This window comes from Protopterus annectens, chromosome 5.part0, assembly GCF_019279795.1.
Source record: "Protopterus annectens isolate FY-2018-M chromosome 5.part0, PAN1.0, whole genome shotgun sequence".
Lineage (NCBI taxonomy): Eukaryota > Metazoa > Chordata > Ceratodontiformes > Protopteridae > Protopterus > Protopterus annectens.
This window is the reverse complement of record NC_056735.1, coordinates 393,853,180-393,876,475: the sequence shown is the minus strand read 5'-3', so window position 1 is coordinate 393,876,475 and position 23,296 is coordinate 393,853,180.

Here is a 23,296-nt window from a genome sequence, read left to right as displayed (position 1 = left end):
GAACATACTAGAGGTTATAATACCTCCGGGGGCACATCTTCAAGGGGCAATATGACCAGTGGTGCTCCCCTGAGAAGCCCTGGACATCTGCCTATGTGGTACTGTTCTGGTAATCCAGCTATGGCTGCTGTGAGGGGATGCACGTGCCATGGGTACCACACTCTCCTGGTCAATGCCAACTGTATGCTGTCCCTCAGCTACGGCCATTGGTGACGAGGGATGTATTGGCAGTATGTGTGCGTATAGATGGGGTTGACTGCTGTGTGCTGCTGATTGGTGGACCAATGACAGACCCTGTCAGACCTTCCTGTGCCACAATACATGTCTCATCATCTCCACTGTTAGTGGTGGTAACATCAGGTTCCCTGCTGCATTCAGCCACCCCTAACTCAGCACCTGTGAAAAGAAGACAGGAAACACACTTTACAATCTGTACATGATGTTAGCACACATGCACACATGCACACATGAACACATGAATACATGAACACATGAAAACATGCACACAGGCACACATGCACACATGCACACATGAACACATGAGCACACGAGCACATGAACACATGCACACATGAACACATGAGCACATGAACACATGCACACATGCACACATGAACACATGAGCACATGAACACATGCACACATGCACACATAAGCACATGAACACATGAACACATGAACACATGCACACATGAGCACATGAACACATGAACACATGCACACATGCACACATGCACATATGCACACATGAGCACATGAGCACATGAACACGTGCATATGCACACATGCACACATGCACACATGAACACATGAACACATGCACACATGCAAACATGCACAGAAATACAGTGCTCACCACAGCACATACACACACACACACACACACACACACACACACACACACACACACACACACACACACACACACACACGCCAGCAATCCAACACATACACAATAGTGGTTGATGGTGAGTGACAGTATCACAAGGCAAACAGTCACCACACAAGTGTCAGCAGGCAGACCATGTGTTGCTCAACACCATGCAGTGCAAGTGTAGACAGCCCTATCTAATGACATTATACATGGCTTTGATGCATGTGTGTAGTTGTTCAGTGATTGGCTACACCCTGGAGCACAATGTGTACATGGACACAACATTACTGTGCAAGTATTATCTGCTCTGCCATGTCATGTGCACCATCACTCAATGGTATGCATACCATGGCTGCATGTGTTAACTGTGTGACACATAGATTGCCATGTCTGATGACATTGTCTGTGTCCATAGCACATAATAGTGGGCACAGGTGTAGCAAATGCATGCAATTTACAGACATGGGATGAGTGGTGCATGTAGATTTGAAGGAATCCCAATGCACGACATGGACATTGCACAGTGGTTATGGTGCATGTGGGACATATTGCAGATATGTTGGTGCCAGCCATGACATGCCATGCTACATGACTGCAACACTGAACACCACACATACCCAATGTGTGTCATGTGACCTATACACCCATTACCATTCCAGGACATATATGTGACTCTTTGTACAGATGGCAACTGATGTGCAAAATGTGTATACTAGCATATGTAAGCACACACACAACATGCTATGCATGGTGTGTATTGGTGCATATGTTTGCACACACAGAACAATGAGGTGCACAGCAAAGACTGCTATGTGTAGTATTGTGGTCACTGTAACCAGATGGGGTGTAGTACCATGTGCCATCATCATCAGGCATCTTGTGGTCACTCACGGCTTCTACAGTGTGACAGACCACCACCTAGCATGCTGTACCTGAACTGCAGTACTGTGGATATGTTCACTATTACACAGCCACATTGTACATGGGTGTATGAGGTGCCCAGTAGGGAGCATTGCCTAACTTGACTGTGTGATGTGTTGAAGAGTGTTGCACAGCTCCATGATAGGCCTCTACCCCTGAGGTACATCATGTGTGTGTGTGGATGACATGTGGGATACTGAAGTGTGACCTTACAGCGGGTGTGTGGTTACGCCATAGGTAGCATGACTTTGTGTAGTGCATGTGATAAATGTCATATGTTGTGTACAGGTGTTGCAACTATGCTTGTCCAATGTGCAGTACGGGGTTGCCACAACTGTGTGTCATGCTCTGTGTATTGCATGTCATTGAGGCAGCTACTGACATTACTGAGCTGTACAACGTCTCACAGCAATCATGCACGGCATGCATTATGCGTATGTGTGTTACATGTACATGGCCTACACCTCACCTATGACATGCATATTTCATTACCACCATTGCAGATATAACACACTCACAAGCATGGATAGGCTGCCCTGCCATCACACCAGAGGGACCTACGAGAATATGAGAGTGTTCGTCAATTGCCACAACTGTGGCATTGCTACAGTGGGTATGCTAAACTGCAGTACAACAACAGTCGACAGTCACAGGTGTAGGGATATTATTCTAACTATCCGTATTGCACAACACTAGGCAGCGGAACTGCTAAACACACAGTACACATCTCACATACACATAATCTAACAATACAGTTAACTGTAGTCTACAGATAGGGCATGTTGCCTGCTTGCTGCAGGTGGATGTGCTGGGTGGCTCCGGCCTCCATTACAACACATGTCAGAGGTTGATGTAGCTATTGTCCAGGAGCCAGCACGCTTAGGAGCAGATCCTCCAATCTGGTGAGGGGGGGGATGAATGGCCACCCTACCACCTGTGGCAAGCTGCTGTCTTTGAATATCAGACGCACGCCGCCGGACTTGTCTAATTAAATCACTGCAGTGATGGCATACCTGCTCATATGTCTGGTTATACATGCCTATGTCATTTACCCGACTAACAAGTTCCTGCCACAGTGCAGTCTGCTCCTGCTGGTGCTGGCTGCTTCTGGAGAAGAACATTGTGTACTGCTGCAATAGGCTGTCGAGTATCACCTCTTCCTCATCCGCTGTGTATGCTGGGTTGCGTTGGTGGGCCATCTGGCTGAAAAAGATATGAACAATATGTGTGAGTGTCCTGTGGCACACTTTACACCTTTACCCACAGATATCACTTTACTGACATATATACCATCCTATTGTCTGTCAGAGGTTACACACGTTCAATACCACTTATTGGTTCTCAGGCCACAACTGACTAACACTGCCTGGCAGACTCTATATATCACACCACTATACAACAGTACCCGACACACTGTTTGCGACAGATTGCACAACCTCAGGACAGGGGTGTATATCACACCAATGCACCAACAGAGATGTCATCCATTGCAATGGATGTAAAGTACAGGTACAGTAGTACCAATTAACCAACCTAGTCATTGATGCCATAGCCCTGCCTAACAGATGTGTCCAGTTGTTACTATAGGTGGCATACTGCTGTAACAGACTATATATGTTGTTGGATACACACGTTATACCTGTAACACACTTATGATTGCAGCCATTGTACAGGCATAATCACACACATCAGGCTAACATACAATGCACCACTGTATGCCAACACAGATGAGCATTACCTGTGTACCATACGGTACTGTGTGCCACTACTTACACACCCTTATGCCTGCATTCTGTCCTCTGTGCAGACTACAGGAAACACACATGACAGTGTTTCCAAGCAATGTGAACGCACACCTTACTGTGCTGTTTAGGCCTACAGCTTCAGGTAGTACTACAGTTCGTATTGGTGATGAATTCACCAGCAGTACCACTCACTAAGCATACATGTATTGCTTTAGCCTACAATGAGACACCACATTCATCAACGGAGAACTACATCACATCATATGCCGTACCACTATGTCTGCCTAACAGTACATTACACATCAGTTGCTGTCCTCACAGCTAGGATAGGCACTACCATGTCAGATACAGCATCACACTAAGCTATCACACTTTTACAGACCTTGCACACATTCAGCGTTACACCTATTCGACCTCACATAGCAGCTATTGCATTATGTACTTGTGTGAGTGCATCGTGTCATAGGTAGGTAATATGCTATTGGCCCTAGGGCCTACGGCAGCCTAGCCATATGCTACCCTGGCCTTTGACACACATGTACTTTGATTTCACTTGCCCCTGCCAACCTGAACCACAGAGGTGTTTCCTGGGGTGTATTACCAATCTCCCACACAATCATCAGGGGTATTTATAACAACTGCTAAGGAGGAGCCTTGTTTGCTATTGCTATGTGGTCTATTCAGGTGTATGGCGTATCTCTGAGATGGGAACCTATCCCTCCAGCATGTGCTGTTTAGTGAGCTGACAAGGTTTAGGGCCCTAGACCATGTATCCCTGAGGGATTGTGATATGTTGCCATGGTGGTTGTCACCCAGCTATGGCTGTGGCATGCCTCTGTATGTCCAGCAGAGGTAACATTTGTGTGGCCAGTGTGCAATACAGTGTAGTTGTGGTTTTGTGAGTCAGTCTGCATAGGACATCTGTTTGTGGACAGTATTACCCTTTGGGAGGTCTGTCTGTGGCCTTTTCACCTGGTGTAGTTGTCATGTGAAGTACATACCACACAGGGCATTGTGATGAGTAGAGGGGAACTCTACCCTATACTTCCATAGATGACACACCTGTTGTCATGACACATACCACACAGACAGATTACAGGTGTAGTGTGGCACTGTTTTCGTCAAAGTGGAGGCTACTGTCCACCTGTGTCCCATGTTCCCTTATCACACCTTCACTGTTAGGTACAACTCTACCTATGTGGTAGTTAATGGGTACACTGTTTTGGGAAGGTGGAATGGCACTGCAGTATCAACACTTGTCTACAGTCCATGCCTTGGTCACCACACACCTGTTGCAGTACATATGACCCTGTGTCTCTCTGTCTCTCTCTCTCTCACTCTATATGTGTATATATATATATATATATATATATATATATATATATATATATATATATATATATATATATATATATATATAGATAGATATAGATATAGATATATGTATATATATATATATATATATATATATATATTATATATATATAAATGCATATCTATACACATACATATACACATCCATTGCTGTACACATGTATGTACATACAGGCACATGTACAGTCCACCTTTCATGGTGGGGATATCACTTATGCGACAGTTGTGGGATGTACAGGTATGTGATTAAATTGCACAGTGTTGTGCAGAATGCATGTGGGTGTCCTCATCCCTTGTAGCATTAGCAGGCCTCACTGTTTGTAACACAGCATATCTGACAAATCTGTCCCACAGCATTTAACCACCACATGACATATATCAACACTACCATAGCTAGCCTTAGGCATATGCCTACTGGGTGGGCGCCTAGGCTGCCGCTCTGGCAGGGGTGCTTTTCCACTATTTATGTGGTGTAGTAAGACAAGGACGGGGGCACCAGAAAGTGTGGTAGGGGGCACCGTGGAGCCCTTTTGCCTGGGCAACAGTTGACCTAAGGCTACTCCTGCGCACTGCATGCTGTCTTCTAGGCCACACACTATGACCTACATGGATATATGCACATATCAACCTTCACTGACAGATATCTGTCCACCTTTCACTAACAGTTGCAGTATGTCCCTTGCCCTATGCACATGTGCAGATACACATAGATACATACTGCTGCCACACATGGATCATTTTCAGTGTGTAGAGTACTCTTCAGGAACATCTAGAACATGCCAACACATACATGTTAGTTACATACCTTACCTTTGTATTTCCCTGCTCCGTGTGTTACGGTTTGTAGTTTTTTTTTTATTGGTGGTTTGTTTCGGGTTTTCGCCCTCTATTTAACTTTTGGTCTCAGTTTCTCACTCTGTTCTGTCTCTGTCTCAGTCTGTGTCTGTGTCAGTGTCTCTCTCTCTCTCTCTCTCTCTCTCACTCTCTATCTCACAGCACCTGCAATGATATAATTGCATGTGTGGACTGCAGGTACAGCCTGCTTTTCTAGGTATCTGCACTTGTGCATGTGTCAGTCTCTGCACCAATTGCTGCCCACCATTCAGCAATCGCATGCAGTCTGCTGTTTGGCGATTGCATTACTCACTGTGATTGCAGCCCACTGCTATAAAATGCTAGGTTAGGTAGGCGTAGCCCTTTCAGATTTCCGAGGTGGGGCCCATGCTTGTTTGCTCTGGACACCGTTGTGTCAGTCTGAAGGTTGGCATATGTCTCTTATATGATGCTAGGGTTGTAGCCACTTATATGCATGTTGTACTCAAACCTGAATGTTGCTGCTTCCAGTACACACATCTCAGTGTAGACATGTAAGCACGCCTCCAAATGCTAACACAGGATACATGGGAGTATGTACTTTTTTCTCACTGACACAATTAACTGCCATACAAATGTGGTTATTGCACTGTATTCCTGTGGCCAGTATTTATCCTGGTCTGATACTGTGTGGTGTTTGTAAGGTGCTACTGTAACATTATTCCCTGCTAGGATGGCTGTCTCTCCTTTCACAGTCATGTCATGCAATTCCACAACCACTGCTGGTAAAGACCCACAGAAAATGGTTTGTGTTATACCATTCCTAATTTCCATTTACATTCCCTGATTGTAATGCATGATATATTTATTTCACAACCAAGTTATTTGTATATCTGCTGTGGCTTAGTGGCAATTCATACAGTCTACTGTGTCAATCCTCTGGGGTTCGAGACTGGATGAGGTTTTTTTCTTTTGCTACTCAGCAGAACAAGGGCCCTGCCATAGACTGACTAAGGCACTTTGAAGCAGTTGTAAGTGGGTTTGTGTGGGTTTGTATGATGCTTAGCAATGCTTGGCTAAGCGCACACATGTGCACACTTGCTTAACCCCGCTTACTACTGCTTAAAAGTGCTTACTCCCGCTAACCCCCACGCAAATTTCTTTGAAAGAAAAGAAAATGGGGAGATAGGAAAGTGGTGAAAAAAAGAGCACAAAGAGGGAAAGACAGTAGGAAAACAAGCTCGGGATGTGCTGAGCGGGTGTAGGGAAGGTGCATAGCTGCCCATTTCTTTGCCAGCAACAGCTGTGCATATGTTGAAAATTTGGAGTGAAATTTGAAACCTTCCACACCTGAGAGAGGGGTGAGGACAACATAGTTTGTTGTACTGCCAATTTGAATTATCAGTGTACATGTCCAATGGATGTGTACGAAATGGGAAGCTACGTATGGAGCGTAATTTTTTTTCAGGTACAGATTGCCCTTTTTGGGGGTTTTTTTGTTTTTTTCAGGGGAAGAGTGGAAAGTCAGGTAGAGGAAGTAGGTATATTTGGGGAGGTAGGTAAACAGACAAGACAAACAGGATGCATACAGGGCTGGAGTATGACACATGGGGTGGGTGAACACAATTGATGGGGACTGATGTTTGGAAATCACAAGCCCATGAGCCCACAGATGGTAACAGTGAGACTGAGATCCCCACCCATGGGCAGTCACCACTGAACCTTCACAGACCTGAGGGTCGCTGTGCTGGGGGCTGTGTAGGAGGGGCAGGCTCACCCATGAGTCACGCCACTCTTGCCTCGAGCTGGCATAGGGGATCAGCGACTAAACGTTGGATCTCCCACGCACCACAACCCGGACACGTCGGAGGGTGACAGGAGGCCCTTCTCCACCCACGCTTGCAGGGGGGGTGAGCCCCATCCCCTGCAGTGCTTCCACCCGAAGGTGGCGCAGGACCTATGGAGGAGGGTGGCCCGGGCTGGGCACCAGACCTGCTGGTGCCAGATGCAACTGCCAGCTGAGGAGGGACAGGTGGGTCTGCTGGGACCGGCCTTCCCATACGTTCTGTGATTAGGTGTGTTTAATTACAACATAGACAACAGCATTCCAAGTTAATTGTAACAGCATGCAGTAATATTCCCATTATCCCAACACGCCAGGGTTACAACAGTTGAACATGCATGTATTGAACGACCGTGGACATTCCAACAGCATGCAGGGATGATTGGTGGCAACAGGCCACGAAGATTGTGGTGTTTTAACAAGGGACATGCATCAAAGTAAGTGCAGATTTTATATAACAATAGGACATATGTCCCAGCAAATGTTATCAGATTAGACATACCCATTGAGGTGTGGAATTGCATTGTTTATGCACATGGAGTAGGGTATAAAAAGAAACCTCCATTAACATCTTATTACTACTTTAACTGTACACTACATTCCTATTGACTGCAGGTGTATATCCCCTACATGTATTCTTACACTAGGCAACATGCATTTGATTGCGTTATGGGTTTTTCTACTTCATGATATACCTGGCCTATATCTGACATGGTAACTGTCCAGGATGCAGATGTTACTGCTACATACTTGTATTTTATTGACTTGTTTATTTATTTGCACATCTGGATGTGTTTGCATGCCTTTTTTACTTGTTTTCTACACAACACTACTTTTCAGGTAGCACACTAACATTTCTGGGGTACACCTTGACAGGCTACTCGTGTGCCAGATTTACCTATGCATGTCAGCCATTTCACAACTGTTTAGGACTGTTGCATACTTCACAGCTACTGGCACTTCCTTCATCCACTTTATATGGGACTGCACTACTGGGGGTTGTCAGCACTTACTACAACAGAGTAACATTTTTTCACTGCAAGGGTACAACAACATTTCTGAGTAACTGGCACATACACTCTACAAGTATTATACCTTTCTTATTTACATTACAACTCTTTTCTACAGGCTCTCTCCTGTATTTCACTTTACACTGCATACAGTAGACATATTCAGGACATGTTATACCTTTATTGATAGGTTACAGGACTGTTTTGCAGGCTCACTCACTTTTTATCTATGACAGTGCATGCAGAGATAGTATTCCAGACATGTTTTTGCTTTATTCATGGGTTACTACACTCTATTCCTGGCAATCTGACTTATGGTATGTAACAGTACATGCAGATGATTTATTCAGGGAATGAATGTTTTATACTTCACAGCTACTGCCACTTACTTCATCCACTTCCTATGGGACTGCAGAAGTGTGGGTTGACAGCACCTAATACAACAGTACTATTTTTTATTGCAGGGGTACAACAACATTTCAAAGTAAGTGACACAGACACACTCCAAGTTTTATACTTTTATTAATTACATTGAACACTCTTTTCTACAGGCTCTCTCCTTTACTTGATATTACAGTGCATGCGAAAGACATATTCAGGAGATATTATACCTTTCTTAATAGGTTACAACACTCTTTTTCAGGCCTGCTCACTTATATGTTATGACCGTACATGCAGGGATAGTATTCCAGAATTATTTTACCTTGATTGGTGGGTTAGTACACTCTATTTCTGGCTCACTGACGTTTGTTATATAACAGTACATGCAGAGGATTTAATCAGGACATTTTATTGCTATATTATTGGGCTTAAACACTTTTCTCATGCTCACTCACATATATCATGTAACAATACAGGCAGAATATTTACTAACCTGCCTGGTGGCGCAGCCTTAGCAGCCTATCTGCATACGTTTTCTGATTCATAGTGCGAGCACCTGCAGCTGTGGAGTAAATAAAGGGATATTGAGACATACCTATCCATTATTTAGACTATATTAGCTTATCTTACATACTGCATTCCATGGATACCTACTTAGTAGTGGGTCATCCAGCATTTGACGGGCCTCCTGGATCCACTGGTTCAGAAGGTCCTGCTTCCACCTCTTCAGGTCTGCATGGTGGTGACGGACCTGCTCACCAGTCCGAGGGACGTCTGTGGCACTGGTGAGTTAATGAGCCAACCGATTCCAAGCCTCCGCCTTATACTCCGTTCCTTGGAACTGGCCCTGCAGGAGTCGGGTCTCATGCCGATGGACTAGGAGCCATACCATATATCTTGACTCCTCAATGCCCCAGCGTTGTGCTCTAAAGCATGTTCCCTCTCCAGCACCAGACATTCTAACTGCAGATGGGAGCTACAATCAGTTGTGGTGGGTATTCCTGCCTATGCGGCTTAAATATGCCGCATTTCCCACACTTTTCTGTGATTGGCCATTTTTGAATATTCTCTGCTGACTGCAGACCTGCTTAGCAATGGTTAATCAAACATTTATTACTATATATATGTTAACAGTGGATGTTTATTCTAAGCAGTCGTGGCTTAGTAGTTCTGTACTTTGACTATGGTGTACAGTGTCCTGGGTTCAAACCTTATCATTGCAGCGGGCGTGGCTGTGTTTATGCAACTTTGCTCTGTGTTGCTCCACGTTGCCCGACAGTGCACTGGTTGGCACGGCGCGTACCTCCGCACAAACCGATTGCGCTGGGTATAGCACTATTTACCTTTGGGCAACTATTTTGCGCTGGGTAAAGTGCAATTTAGCTATGGGCAACTACATTGCGCTGGGTAAAGCGCAATTTAGCTATGGGCAACTACATTGCACTGGGTAAAGCGCGAGTTAGCTAGGGGCAAATATATTGCGCTGGGTGAAGCGCTGCTTAACTGCAGGCAATTTTATATTGTGATCCTTTAAAATATTTATTTTATTCACTAATACATTGGCCATTTCACTGCTTTTTAATTATGTTTAAACATATATGTTGGGTATTATTACATATACTGATTTAAAAAATAAATACGAAAGGGAGTGGAGGGACTCGAACTGTGAAGGCCTCTTCTTTGTGTGAACACTCTACCAGTACACTATTGCTATTTGGTGTGATTTGCATGAGCACTCTTTCTTATGCTCTTCTATGTCAGTAATGCTAACTGTAACTAAGCAATGGGCATACCCGCGCACAGACGTGCACACACACGCAAATACGGCCAGCTATTTTGGGAGTTTAAACAACATTTTAATGTTATGCATTTTAGAAGTGTGATGGAGGTTTACATTATCAGACAGTGGGGTGTTGGGTGCAGGGACATTTGGGCAGACTCGCTCTACTTTATTTACTTTTATTTTCAACACTTGCAGGGGTGTGGACATTTAGACTGCTCGGCAGTCGGACATACCCCTGCTTTCTTACACGGTCCGTGTAAGACCTACGGTTGAGTCAGCGTGCCCTCATGCATATTCATGGCACGCTGACATCATACCGTTCAACTGCAGCCTCCGAGTAAGACTTATTAAGTCTTACACTGAGGATTCGTGAATCCGGGTGATAATCTATGGGGATTTTTATGTGGAATTGGAATTGCTCTGTGATGAGAAACTGGTTAACAAGGTATTGGAAGTGTAAAACAAAAATAAAAGCATCCAGCTTGACATGACTATGGGATGTATATGTGCCTGGGTTTCATACTTCTTAACTGTACAGATTTTTGTTGAATGTCCTGATTTTTGCCTCAAATATTTGGTATATTCCTCATAAAATCTATAGTTTTCTGGCAAATCACAGAGGATTGAAGTTACTAAATAATTAACAATAATGACATATTTGAGTTACAAACTTTATTTACTTCAGAAAATGCATGCTAACACAAATCCTGTTATACTAGCAGCTAAGTTTATAAGAGCAGTGTTTAAAATTTGTCCCTATTTTTGGGCCTTTGTCCCCCTCATTGTTTTAAGCTTTGTCCAGATTTCTTGTGTTAAGAAGTTGAGAGGTATGCTGGGTTTGCTGGGATTAACTTAGAAATGGTAGGGCTGTAATCAAATCAGTTGCTGAGAAAATATGTTAAAAAAGAAAATGAGAGACAGAGAAGCAGCAATTTTGATTGTGCTCTAAGGAGAATTTTTCATTTGTATTAGCTGCTGTTGTAAGCTATGGACTGATGCTGATGCATAAAAGTTAAATTCTGAGGAGCAGAAAAGCTATTTTGGTTCTTTTGGAAGAATTAGGACTCAGGAAAATCAAATACATGTTTATGATTTTGCACACTTACTATAAATGAGACCACAATTACTATAAAATATGGTGCAGTCTAGTAGAACTGGACACCTTTTTGGTTATTAAATGTACCTTGGATATGTTTAAAAAAAGGGGTATAATTCAAAAAAGTACCACATCAGAAGTACAGTAGCAAATCCTGCCCATGCACCACCCATCTCATACATAATGTATCAACAGTCATATACTTTCATGGCCATGCATTAATACATGAAATGTAAAAACTGACTTCCATTGCAGCTCTGAAGTAATCATTCCTACATACATAGAAGTAGCATAATTCTCAACTGCCCCCGATTCACAGAATGCCTTTGATTTTGCCATGTATCTTTTGTTTGTCCCTCATAACAAAATGGGGTTTCCTGTTGAGGATTGCAGTTCCTAAATAATGAAACATAGTAATAATACTTGTGCAGCACCTGAAGAAATAATATTTATGTTCATAACAATGTAAATATTCATATGCTGGCCCAGTGTGTTTCCCATTTTGATAGAAACCAGGAACAATGTTACTAGTTGCAATGGTTACATAACGCGTGTTGGAGTAGAAAAAAGTCACTGATTCCTAACAGATCACTTCACAGGAATCACAGGAAGAACTAGGCTATTCGACCAGAAGCCATGTGTGCCTTGCCAACAATCACACTCAGGCTCTAGCAAAATTTTCAAGGAGAGCAAGGCCTGTACGTCCTGGAGTGTATTTTAGGGCACCCATCCAAATGGGGCAGTGTGATTCCAGCCTTTCCTGATAACTAAGATGGTTGAAGGCCAAGATCCTGTTTGTTAGGAACCACTGCATTAATTTTTTTTCATGTGTCTACTGAGATACATGCCAAAGGGTGCATTATATTCTATAATAGGTCTAACTAGGGCAAAGTACAGGAGAATAATTTCTTGCTTTTAGATAAGATTCTCTTTATGATTCATTATCAGATAACGAAAGATTTTCTGACTGCAGTTGATATATCGTGATTAAAGTAGAGGGAACCATCAACCCAGATGACCAAGTTCCTGATCACAGACACTGGCAAGTGAGTTTCCATTGATGCAAAAGATAAAAGGAATTTGTTGCTTTCTTACCATTTAGCATTTAGTTTGAGCCCTTACTCAATGCACTAGGAGGAAACGTGTTAAGTCCATCTGTAGAATATTATCATGCTTGATTGAACAACTACATCCAGCTTACAATTACCAGAGAACTTAGTCAGCCAGAGATCTTTGTTGTCAGTGTTTAGGTCAGAGAAATAAATGCCAAAAAGAAGGGGGCCTAGTACAAAACCCTGGGGAATGTCACTGATCACGTTGTTCCTAATTGAGAAGGCATCACTAACTATGACAACATGAGTTCTGTCCTTGAGCCAGTTTGCAATCCATCTTATTACATAATGATCCATGTTTAAGGCCATAGCTTGTTAACATTCCTGCCATGTGATACAGTGTCAAATACCTTTGCTAGATCCAAGTTAGCAGAATGAACAATGAGACCACTGTCCAGTGCCTGCATAGCCTTTTCAAAGACACACGATTTAGCTAGCACAACCTACCCTTACAAATCCAAATTGCTGCAGGTTGAGCCTAATTGTATGAGGTCAGTGATGACGCATTCCATGGTTTTCAGATAATAAGGCTAATGGGTCTGTAGTTATTACACAGGTCAGTAATGAGGCCACCCCTATGGTGGGGTATAACCACTGCAGTGTGCCATGAGTTAGGAACATATACTGTAGCAAGGGTTAGGTTAAATAATTTTAGAAGGGGATAGCAAGAGCCTGCTTAAGCAACCCTGTATATTGAGACCCATTGACAAGGTGTTTTTGATCTTTGAGAGTTCTTTATGTTACAATCCTTTGATATGAGGGCGGGGTAACTTAGAGATGTTTAGAGTGAGGCTAATTGTTTCAGAGGAGAACTTTGCAGCAAATTTACGTGCTAGTGTGTTAGCAATGTTATTAAGATTGGAATTAAGGGTTCCATTATAGATACATTTGGAACAATTATGTGGATTATTTCTCAGTTTTCTGATGGAGCTAAAGAACTTACAATTATCCTTAGTCTCAGAAGCTAGCTTACATTCATAGGATGCTTTACTGGTCTTTGTAGCTACCTTTTGTTTCTTGGTAAGGCATTTTACATTCTCTATGTAATGAGAAGTTTTGGTCTTTCAAGGTACTCTAAGCAGTTTCGTCCTTCTATTGTATAAGTTATTAATATCTGCTGACCAACAGGGTGGTTTGGTGCTAAATTTGCCACTGTATTTGGCTCTGGTGGAGACTGCTCTGTCAATGCATTTATCTAAATTAGCATAAAGATCCTTGAAATAGGTGAATAAATATTCCATATCCACTGTGGGGTTAGCATGGACAAGTGTTGATATTTTGCCATGCAATTGTAAAGGGTTTGCTTTTTTAAAGAATGCTATGAGGATGATTTTGAATTCCAGGGTGGGCAGATGTTCTGAGGGCAAAGGTAACTAGTTTTTCATCTAACTTAACTAATGAGGGACCAGCCATCAGAATGGTAACTAGCTTAACTAGTGCCCTCTGTTGGTCCCATGCGCTAGAGTTCCCACCCACTCAGCTCTTAAAAAAAAAGCACTTCTGTAAACTGTAGGAAGCCAATAGGCTTAATGAGTATACAGTGCATATATACCCCCTCCAAATCCCAAATCTTCAAATGAAGAGCAAAAAAAAGCATTTTCAGACCTCCACATTACTGTAGAAAGTATATTAGCTTTTGACAGTAATATAGCCAGTACCGACCCACCAAATCCACTTCCCCAAACCTCAACACACACACACACACACACACACACACACACACACACACACACACACACACACACACACACACACACACACACACACACACACAGACGCAGGCACACACGCACGCACGCACACACACACACACACACACACACACACACACACACACACACCTAAAAAAGAAAAACAAAACAGCTTTTCAGATTACTGTAGTAAGCCATTCAGCTTCCTAAAGTAATACAGCCAGTTGTAACCAACCATATCCTCACCCCCAACCCGTACCACAAAACTAAAAAAATAAATAAATAAATAAAATGTCTTCAGATTTCTGCATGAAACTGATTGGCTTCCTACAGTAATGCAGCCAGTCACACCCCACCAAATCCAATTTCCTGGATCTTCAAGTAAAAAGCAAAAAAAAAAAAATCTTTGGAATACTGTGTTTGGCTTCCTACTACAGTAATTCAGGTAATTTGGGTAATCCAGCTAATCTGCAGCTCCCCAGCTCTTCAAGTAACAAAAAAAAAAAAAAAACTGTACCAGCATTTCGGTACAAAAAAAAGTTTAACCTTGCCTCTCAGTCACACTCCCTAGCACTTTGTGCTTGGGAAATTGTACATTCACCCCTCCATTGTTACACTACTGCCAGCCAGGAGCAGGGAACATGTCATGTCTAAATCATCCAGAGACAAAGTACATGCCAAGGCTGTGTATTTGAGAACTAGGTCAAGGATATTACTACTCTTATAAGGATTTTGGATAATTTAATCCAGGGAATTCAAAATAATCCAATCTAAGAAACATTGTGCATACCCAACATTAGAAGTGTATGTACTCCAGTCCACAGAGGGATAGGTGAAGTTACATTCTCTCTTAGGGATATTTTCAAGGAATTCCAGGAAATTTTCATGATCCTGCAGGGCTATAGAAGGGGGTGGTAACAAACTATGAGGTAAAATTCTGACTTATCTAGTGTGAGCTGGAGTTTGATGATCTCACTGGGGGTAACACGGTATCCCTTTGAGAGGGATAAAATCTCTGAAGAACACTGGGTCACCTCTGTCAATTCCAGTGAGTTTGAAGGCACCATATACCCCTGGAATGACACCAGCTACTTAGCCATTTGTTGAATGCAATTATCTTTTCCTTGAATCTAAGCACCATTCTCAGTGAGGAGGGGATACCCACTCAAAACCTGTGCCTTATCCTTGACTGAAACAAATGTTTCAGCAAGTCCTTCCACATGTCTTTCTTGGATTTTCATGACAGATCATTCACTCCAGCATGGACTATGATCTTGTCATACTTGTTCCTACTGGAGAAGAGGGTGCTGAGGGTTCTATGAGACTTTGGTAAAGATTTTCTAAGGCAATAGCATCTGACAGTTTAGTGTTGGCAGTATGAGGCTGCTGTGTTCATGTGGGTGGGGTTATAACAGTGTGATGCTCATTGCATTCATGCGGTTTCAAGAGGGCTGCCTCCATGTGAGCTATATATTTGCACTTCTTGCAGATAGAATCCTTTAAAGGAAAACTCCACTCTAAAACTAAAAAAATCTGTTATTTTCACTCTGTCTTTGTTTCCTGACTTATATTAACACATCAAAAGCACTCTAAGTGCTTTATTTGCAATTTTAGCCTGTTTTCCACAACATGGCCACCAATGGGGCTTGATGTATCAACGTAATCGTGTTCTTCCTCAACCCTTTCTCTTTCCCATAACACATTTCAAGTCTGCTTTGTATGACTCATGCCAGACATTAGGAAACAATTGTGAATTCTCATGCCATTGACATATCATGGGATTTGCGTGAGTCACTGTCATATTCTATACCTTCTGAAAAAGGACTGCTTCTTTTCTGTTTCTAATTACCTTCATTTATGCTTGGCTCAGATTTTGTTTTCCATTATACTTAGAATTATCCAGCTGCAGCCGGAAAAGTAACTAAATTGCAGGCCTTTGCTCAGGGTTTTCTTTTGTAGTCCAAGAAGATTTAACAGTCCCCTCCACCCACAGTATTGCAGAGGTGTTAAAACTGTCACTGCACTGAGAGACCCTTGCAGAATCAAGTACAATTGACAGCTCATAATGAAAAGGAAGGGACTTCCAATATATATCTCTTCCCCTCTGCTTGCAGTAGGAAGATTTATTTATTGAAATAGTTTTATTATTTTTTTCTGGGTGCAAGTAGCAGAAACTGCTTGATTATTTTTTGTTTGTTTTATTACTAGTAACAATTGAGTTACCCCTTATTATATTTACAACACAATATTACTGTAACTTAGGTTTATGTAACTGTTTCTTTCTGAGGAACAGCTGTCCTGTGGCATGTTTTTTCTGTAATTTCCTGACATTCTAGTCATCTCCAGATGTGTTAAATTATAGCATCATCATCATCATCATCTTCTTTTGACTGTTCCCATTAGGGGTCACCACAGCGGATCTTCTGTTTCCATTTCTTCCTGTCCTCTGCATCTTGTTCTGTCACACCAGCCACCTGCATGTCCTCTCTTACCACATCCATAAACCTTATCTTAGGCCTTCCTCATTTCCTGATACCTGGTAGCTTCATCCTTAGCATCTTTTTCCCAATATACTCAGCATCCCTCCTCAGCACATGTCCAAACCAATGTAACCTTGCCTCTCTGGCTTTGTCTCCAAACCTTCCAACCTGGGCTGACCCTCTAATATACTTATTCCTAATCCTGTCCAACCTCGTCACACCCCAGTGCAAATCTTAACATCTTTAACTCTGCCACATCCAGCTCTAACTCCTGCCTTTTTGTCAATGCCACTGTCTCCAACCCATATAACATAGCTGGTCCCACTTCCTCTTGTAGACCTTCCCTTTCACTCTTACTGGTACTCGTCTGTCACAAATCACTCCTGACACTCTTCTCCACCCACTCCATCCTGCCTGCACTCTCTTCTTCACCTCTCTTCTACACTCACCAGTACTCTGAACTATTGATCCCAATTATTTAAACTCATCCACCTTCATCACCTCTACTCCTTGCATCCTCACCATTCCTCTATCCTCTCTCTCATTCACACGCATATATTCTGTCTTTGTCCTGCTGACCTTAATTCCTCTTCTCTCTAGAGCATATCTCCATCTCTCCAGGGTCTCCTCCATCTGTTCCCTACTCTCACTACAGATCACAACATCATCTGCAAACATCATAGTCCACGGTGATTCCTGTCTGATCTTGTCTGTCAACCTGTCCATCACCATTGCAAATAAGAAAGGGCTCAGAGTGCATTGAGACCTCCAAAGTTATTTTGAAACTACTTCTGCTTAAGAAGAAGATGATCTCCAATGTATACAAACTCTTGGTCTCGATCAGAACTAATAACACACCAATATTTTCCAAGTTCTGGGTGGATAAGGACCCGTGTATATCCGCTGCAGTTATGCAAGAATCTTTTAAGTTAAGCACTAAATATATCCCCTTCAAAAAGCTGGCCTATCCGCAACTTATGATTGTAAATAATGCATATTTAACCCCAGCAATTATTAATAAATTCCAACCTAACTCACCATCCTCATGCTCATTTTGTAAGGCACAGGTAGTTGACATTTACCATATCTTCTGGAGTTGTAAATGTGCGTACAGACTGTGGTGCACCCTAAGAGTTATCCTGGGAAAGATGGGTTATGAGAAATCAACACTCTCATGGCAATATGCTCTACTACATATACCTCCAGATGATATTACTAAGTCACAGCACAAGGTGTTGATCTCCATATTCATGTTTATTAAATATTATATTTCTTTCCATTGGAAGAATCAAGCAATGCTATCCTGGGAAGGTTTGAAATAATTAGTTTTTAGACATATAAAGGCGCAGAAATTCCTCTTTTATAAAGGGAATCATAAATACCATTCTGAAAACTTTTGGAGTTCATTTTTTGCACATTTAATAACCTGAAATGTTATGTCTTAATGTTTCTATTTATCCTACATTTTCTTTTTCACCATTGCATCTGTAACAGTTATTGAAATTTGGGCTTTGTACAGCTGTATATACTTGTTTTCTTTGTTAGATAGAGATGTGTCGGTTTTTATGTGGATTTGTTTGTAATGTTTGTTTTTGAAAAAGAAATAAAATAAAAAGAATTTAAAAAACAAAAGAAAGGGCTCAGAGCTGATCCTTGATGTAATCCCACCTCCACCTTAAACACATCCATCACTCCCACCGCAGACCACACCGCTGTCACACTACCCTTGTACATATCCTGTACCACTCTTACATACTTCTCTGACACGCCCAACTTCCTCATACAATACCACAACTCCTCTCTAGGCACCCTGTTATATGCTTTCTCTAAGTCTACAAAAACACAATGCAACTCTTTCTGACCTTCTCTGTACTTCTCCATCAATACTCTCATAGCAAACATCGCATCTGTAGTGCTCTTTCCCAGCATGAAACCATACTGCTGATCACTAATCATCACGTCCCTTCTTAACCTAGCTTCCACTACTTTTTCCTGTAACTTCATGCCGTGACTGATCAATTTAATCCCTCTGTAGTTACTACAGCTCTGCACATCACCCTTATTCTTAAAAATTTGAGATTTGTTAAATTATAGCAAAACACTAATTTTGCAAACCTGACTTCATGATACTGACACAGTAAAAGAATGTACTGAAAATTATCTCTATTCCACAGTTCATGCAGTGCAATGATTTTTTTGGGGGGGATGGAAGTGGGTACTAAATATTTTAGGAAATTCTATATCACTTGCATTAGTCATATAACTAATGCATTCTTTTTGAACTTACTGTACTGTTCTCAAATTCAACAGCAAACTATTAAGCAATTCTGTATTCATTGCCCTAGCATCAATAATTTCTCTTTGATGCACTCTTGTCTTTGTGCATTTTTTCAATTATAATGTTATTCCGCTCATCCACTGATTTGCTACTGTGCAGAAGAAACACTATTCTGCAAAAACAAGTTCTTCATAATGTCACATTACTACTTATGCTATTGTTTCTCCAAAACTAAGAAAGAAATATGCGCAATTTGCAGGAAACAGCACTTTGGCGGGTTACAATCTTCAGTAAATTGAGAAGTGCAGCACCCCATTCCATTTGTACTTACTCAACTTGCGATGCCAGGCAGTAAGCACACAGGACTAAACTTCTATTTACAGTGTCAGGAGTACAGAATGTCAATTTTTCCTTCATAATTTTCCTGTCTAACTTTGTGCAAGTCACTTTACCAGGCCATGCAGTGTAGCATTTGGGAGTATTTCACATCCTACTCAAAGTTCTCCTGAATAGTGCAGGCAGATATCCACACATACTTCCTAAAATGCACAAAGATAACAGTGCCTCAAAGAGAAATTAATGATAGTAGGGCAAGGAATAAAAAAATTGCTTAATAGTTTCCCGTTGGATTTGAGAACAGCACAGTAAGTTCAAAAACAATGCATTAGTTATATGACTAATGCAAGTTGATATAGAATTTCCTAAACTATTCAGTACCCACTCCCCTCCCCCACAAACAAATCATTCCACTGCATGGACTGTGGAATAGAAACAATTTTCAGTGCATTCTTTTACTGCGCCAGTATCATGGAGGGAGGTTTGCCAAATTAATGTTTTGTTGCAATTTAACAAATCTGGAGATGACTAGAACGTCAGGAAATTACAGAAAAAACATGCCACAAAACAGCTGTTCCTCAAAAAGAAATAGTTATGCAAACCTAAGTTACAATAATATAATATTGTAGCTATAGTAAGAGGTAAATCAATTGTTACTAGTAATAAAACAAACAAAACTAACCAAGCAGTTTCTGTTACTTGCACCCAGAAGAAATAATGAAACTATTTAAATAAATAAACAAATCTTCCTACTGCAGGCAGAGAGGAAGATATTTATATTAAAAGCCCCTTTCTTTCTATTATGAGCTGTCAATTGCACTTTGATTCTGCAAGGGTCTCAGGGGCGGCTCGTCCTATCGGACTGCCGGACTGCAGCCCTCCCACCTAGAAAATAAAAAAAAAATCTGTGAAACATAAAAACAAAGACTGCCTCCCACCTAGAAAATAAAAAAAAAAAATCTGTGAAACATAAAAACAAAGACTGCTTTTACCAGCAGTCCTGATATGGATACATAGGTACCCAGCAATCATTGCTGTGAGGTACCAGGAATCTGTGCGGTGACGACCGCACAGAACAGAGGAGCTCCAGACTGCTTCAGCCGCAGTCAGGAGGAGAGGAGGACTGAGCTGCTCTCGCGGACCAATGAGGAGAGGAGGACTGAGCTGCGAGCTGCTCTCGCGGGACTGTTTCAGTGCGCGGGCTACGGGTAGGTGTTTGGATTGTGGGCTGTTCAGTCGCTTCATGGATCGATCGCTTGGATCAGTCTGTGGACTTGCTGTTCGTCAGGTAGGTGGGTAAAGGGCTGTGTGTTGGTGGGCTTTGGATCAGTGTAGTGTGTGTGTGTTCGGTCGCTGAGCTTTGGATCAGTGTAGTGTGTGTGTTCGGTCGCTGGGCTTTAGATCAGTGTAGTGTGTGTGTTCGGTCGGTCGGTCGCTGGGCTTTGGATCAGTGTAGTGTGTGTGTTCCATCAGCCGGTCGGTCGCAATAGCAGCAGAAATTGTGTCCAAGAGTGAGAGAACATGGGAGGAAACACAAAATCAGAAAAAAGGAATGAATTATCAATATTTCATATCTTAACTTGGGAAGCTGGTACTGTAGGGTTGCAGTTCAAACTGTTTATTTATTTATTTATGTTCTTTACAGAGACGGTTATTTACTTTCTTACTTATTTATAGTTTAAGCCTTGCAAATGTTTTTAGACGATCAATGACTAGTTTTATTAAAAGGTTTGTTCTGAGTCACTCACAGTGTACAGTCACATCATAATCTCTATTACTTCTCATTAGCACACTCCATTTTGCTAGATGATGCTTACCTTACTAATCATGGCCCCCTATACAGTAGTTACACAACACAGTGCTTTATACACTGCTGGCAGGGCTTGTTATGTAATATCGTACTACTCAGATATACTACACATGCTGTAAACATGCAGTCTGGGTGAAAATTTGTAGTGAGATGATAACCTCAAACCCCTGCAGTACTTTACAACAAAAGCAACCTAAAGAATAAGTACTTTGCAGCATTTATTCAGAGCACTGCAGTTACTTTCAGTGGAGTACTACATACAGTGTACCCCTACATTTCTTATTAGTACAACCAAAATCTGTTAGCTGTTCTTCCTTATTGTGCAGTATCTGACACACCTAACTAAAGTATTCTATTGTGGTAATTATACTTTATGTGCTATTTCCAGCAGCTGCCAGGAATTATGGAATAAATACTGAAACATTTCCTGGAACACTGTAGCATTTATAATCCATAACTGATGGATGGCTTTATTTTTATACCTAGCATGCAACACAGTTAAATGTAGACGCTATGTCACACATAGCCTTTACTTATACATTGCAGAAGATTTCATGTGTAATGAACATGATAAGCATTACATGCTGCATGATATATTACTAATGGAGCAGCATAGCTAGACATGGGCAGTTTGTGTTCAACAACTGCACAACAAATATCACATTATTTTGCAGTACTATAAGCACTACATAATCATTCTGCATACATTTATTGTTGTTAGGGTATAGCATCTCAATATTCTATGTGAGAAAGACCTCCTCATTTAGTAGTGACTTTCTTAACCCCTAAAATGTCAAGCAGCTTCCACGATGAGTGGACTAAAGCAAATGCACCAAGGATGGTAATCCCTGAACTGTGTTCACCAAAAACATCTTGCCAAAAAACACTTTTTAAAGTGTTTTGAAAGGAGCAAGCCCCTCAACCTCCTGAACTTGAACATACCAACTCCATGGTTGCACCAACTTGAAGAAGGAGAAAGTTTTCCCCAAAAGGGAATCTCTGCTGGCATATCTCACAGACAGTGATTTCCTTTGGCTTAACTCTGATCTTCAGTGAGTTGAAGTTTGGGAAGTCGAAGTTCGAGAGTTCAAACTTCATCCACCAGTGGGATAACACATCAAAAACTACAAAGAGGATGCTTGTGATAGCAGGATCAATATAAGTGATGACAACAGATGCTCTAAACAACCAAAATGAGAAGCTTTGCATCATGTCTATTTGTTTAATGCTGATTGTTACAGATACTTTTTATTGTGAAATACAGAAAAAAATAATTATCAGTGTTACTGTCTGTGAAATGCTCAGTTACATTATCTTAGCACAGCATATATTATCATGAGCTACAGTTCATATTCACTTTACACACTCAGTATATGGATATACTGCTATGTGTATAGAAGGCATACTGAAAGAGCATGTTATATTGTAAGGAGTTTCACTGGGATTTGCAGATGGCCGGCTATATTTTCCTGGTTTAGTACATTTGTTGACACTTTGCCAGAATGCTTTAGGGTGTGCCGTATGAAATTATTCCAATTTGGTAAAAAATATTTGTTTGTCTTTGTGAATTCCTGGTTTGGTTAGGTTATGGGCAGCATTGCAGTTATGATAGCTATATATGTTTAAGTTGTTTTTCCATTCTTTCCATGTTTTATCTCTAAATTTCATTATGTGTTTTGTTTTAGTTGTTAGTCAAGGAGCAGGAGATGATTTGATTTTCTGCTTGCCTATCAGTGCTATGGAATTTAA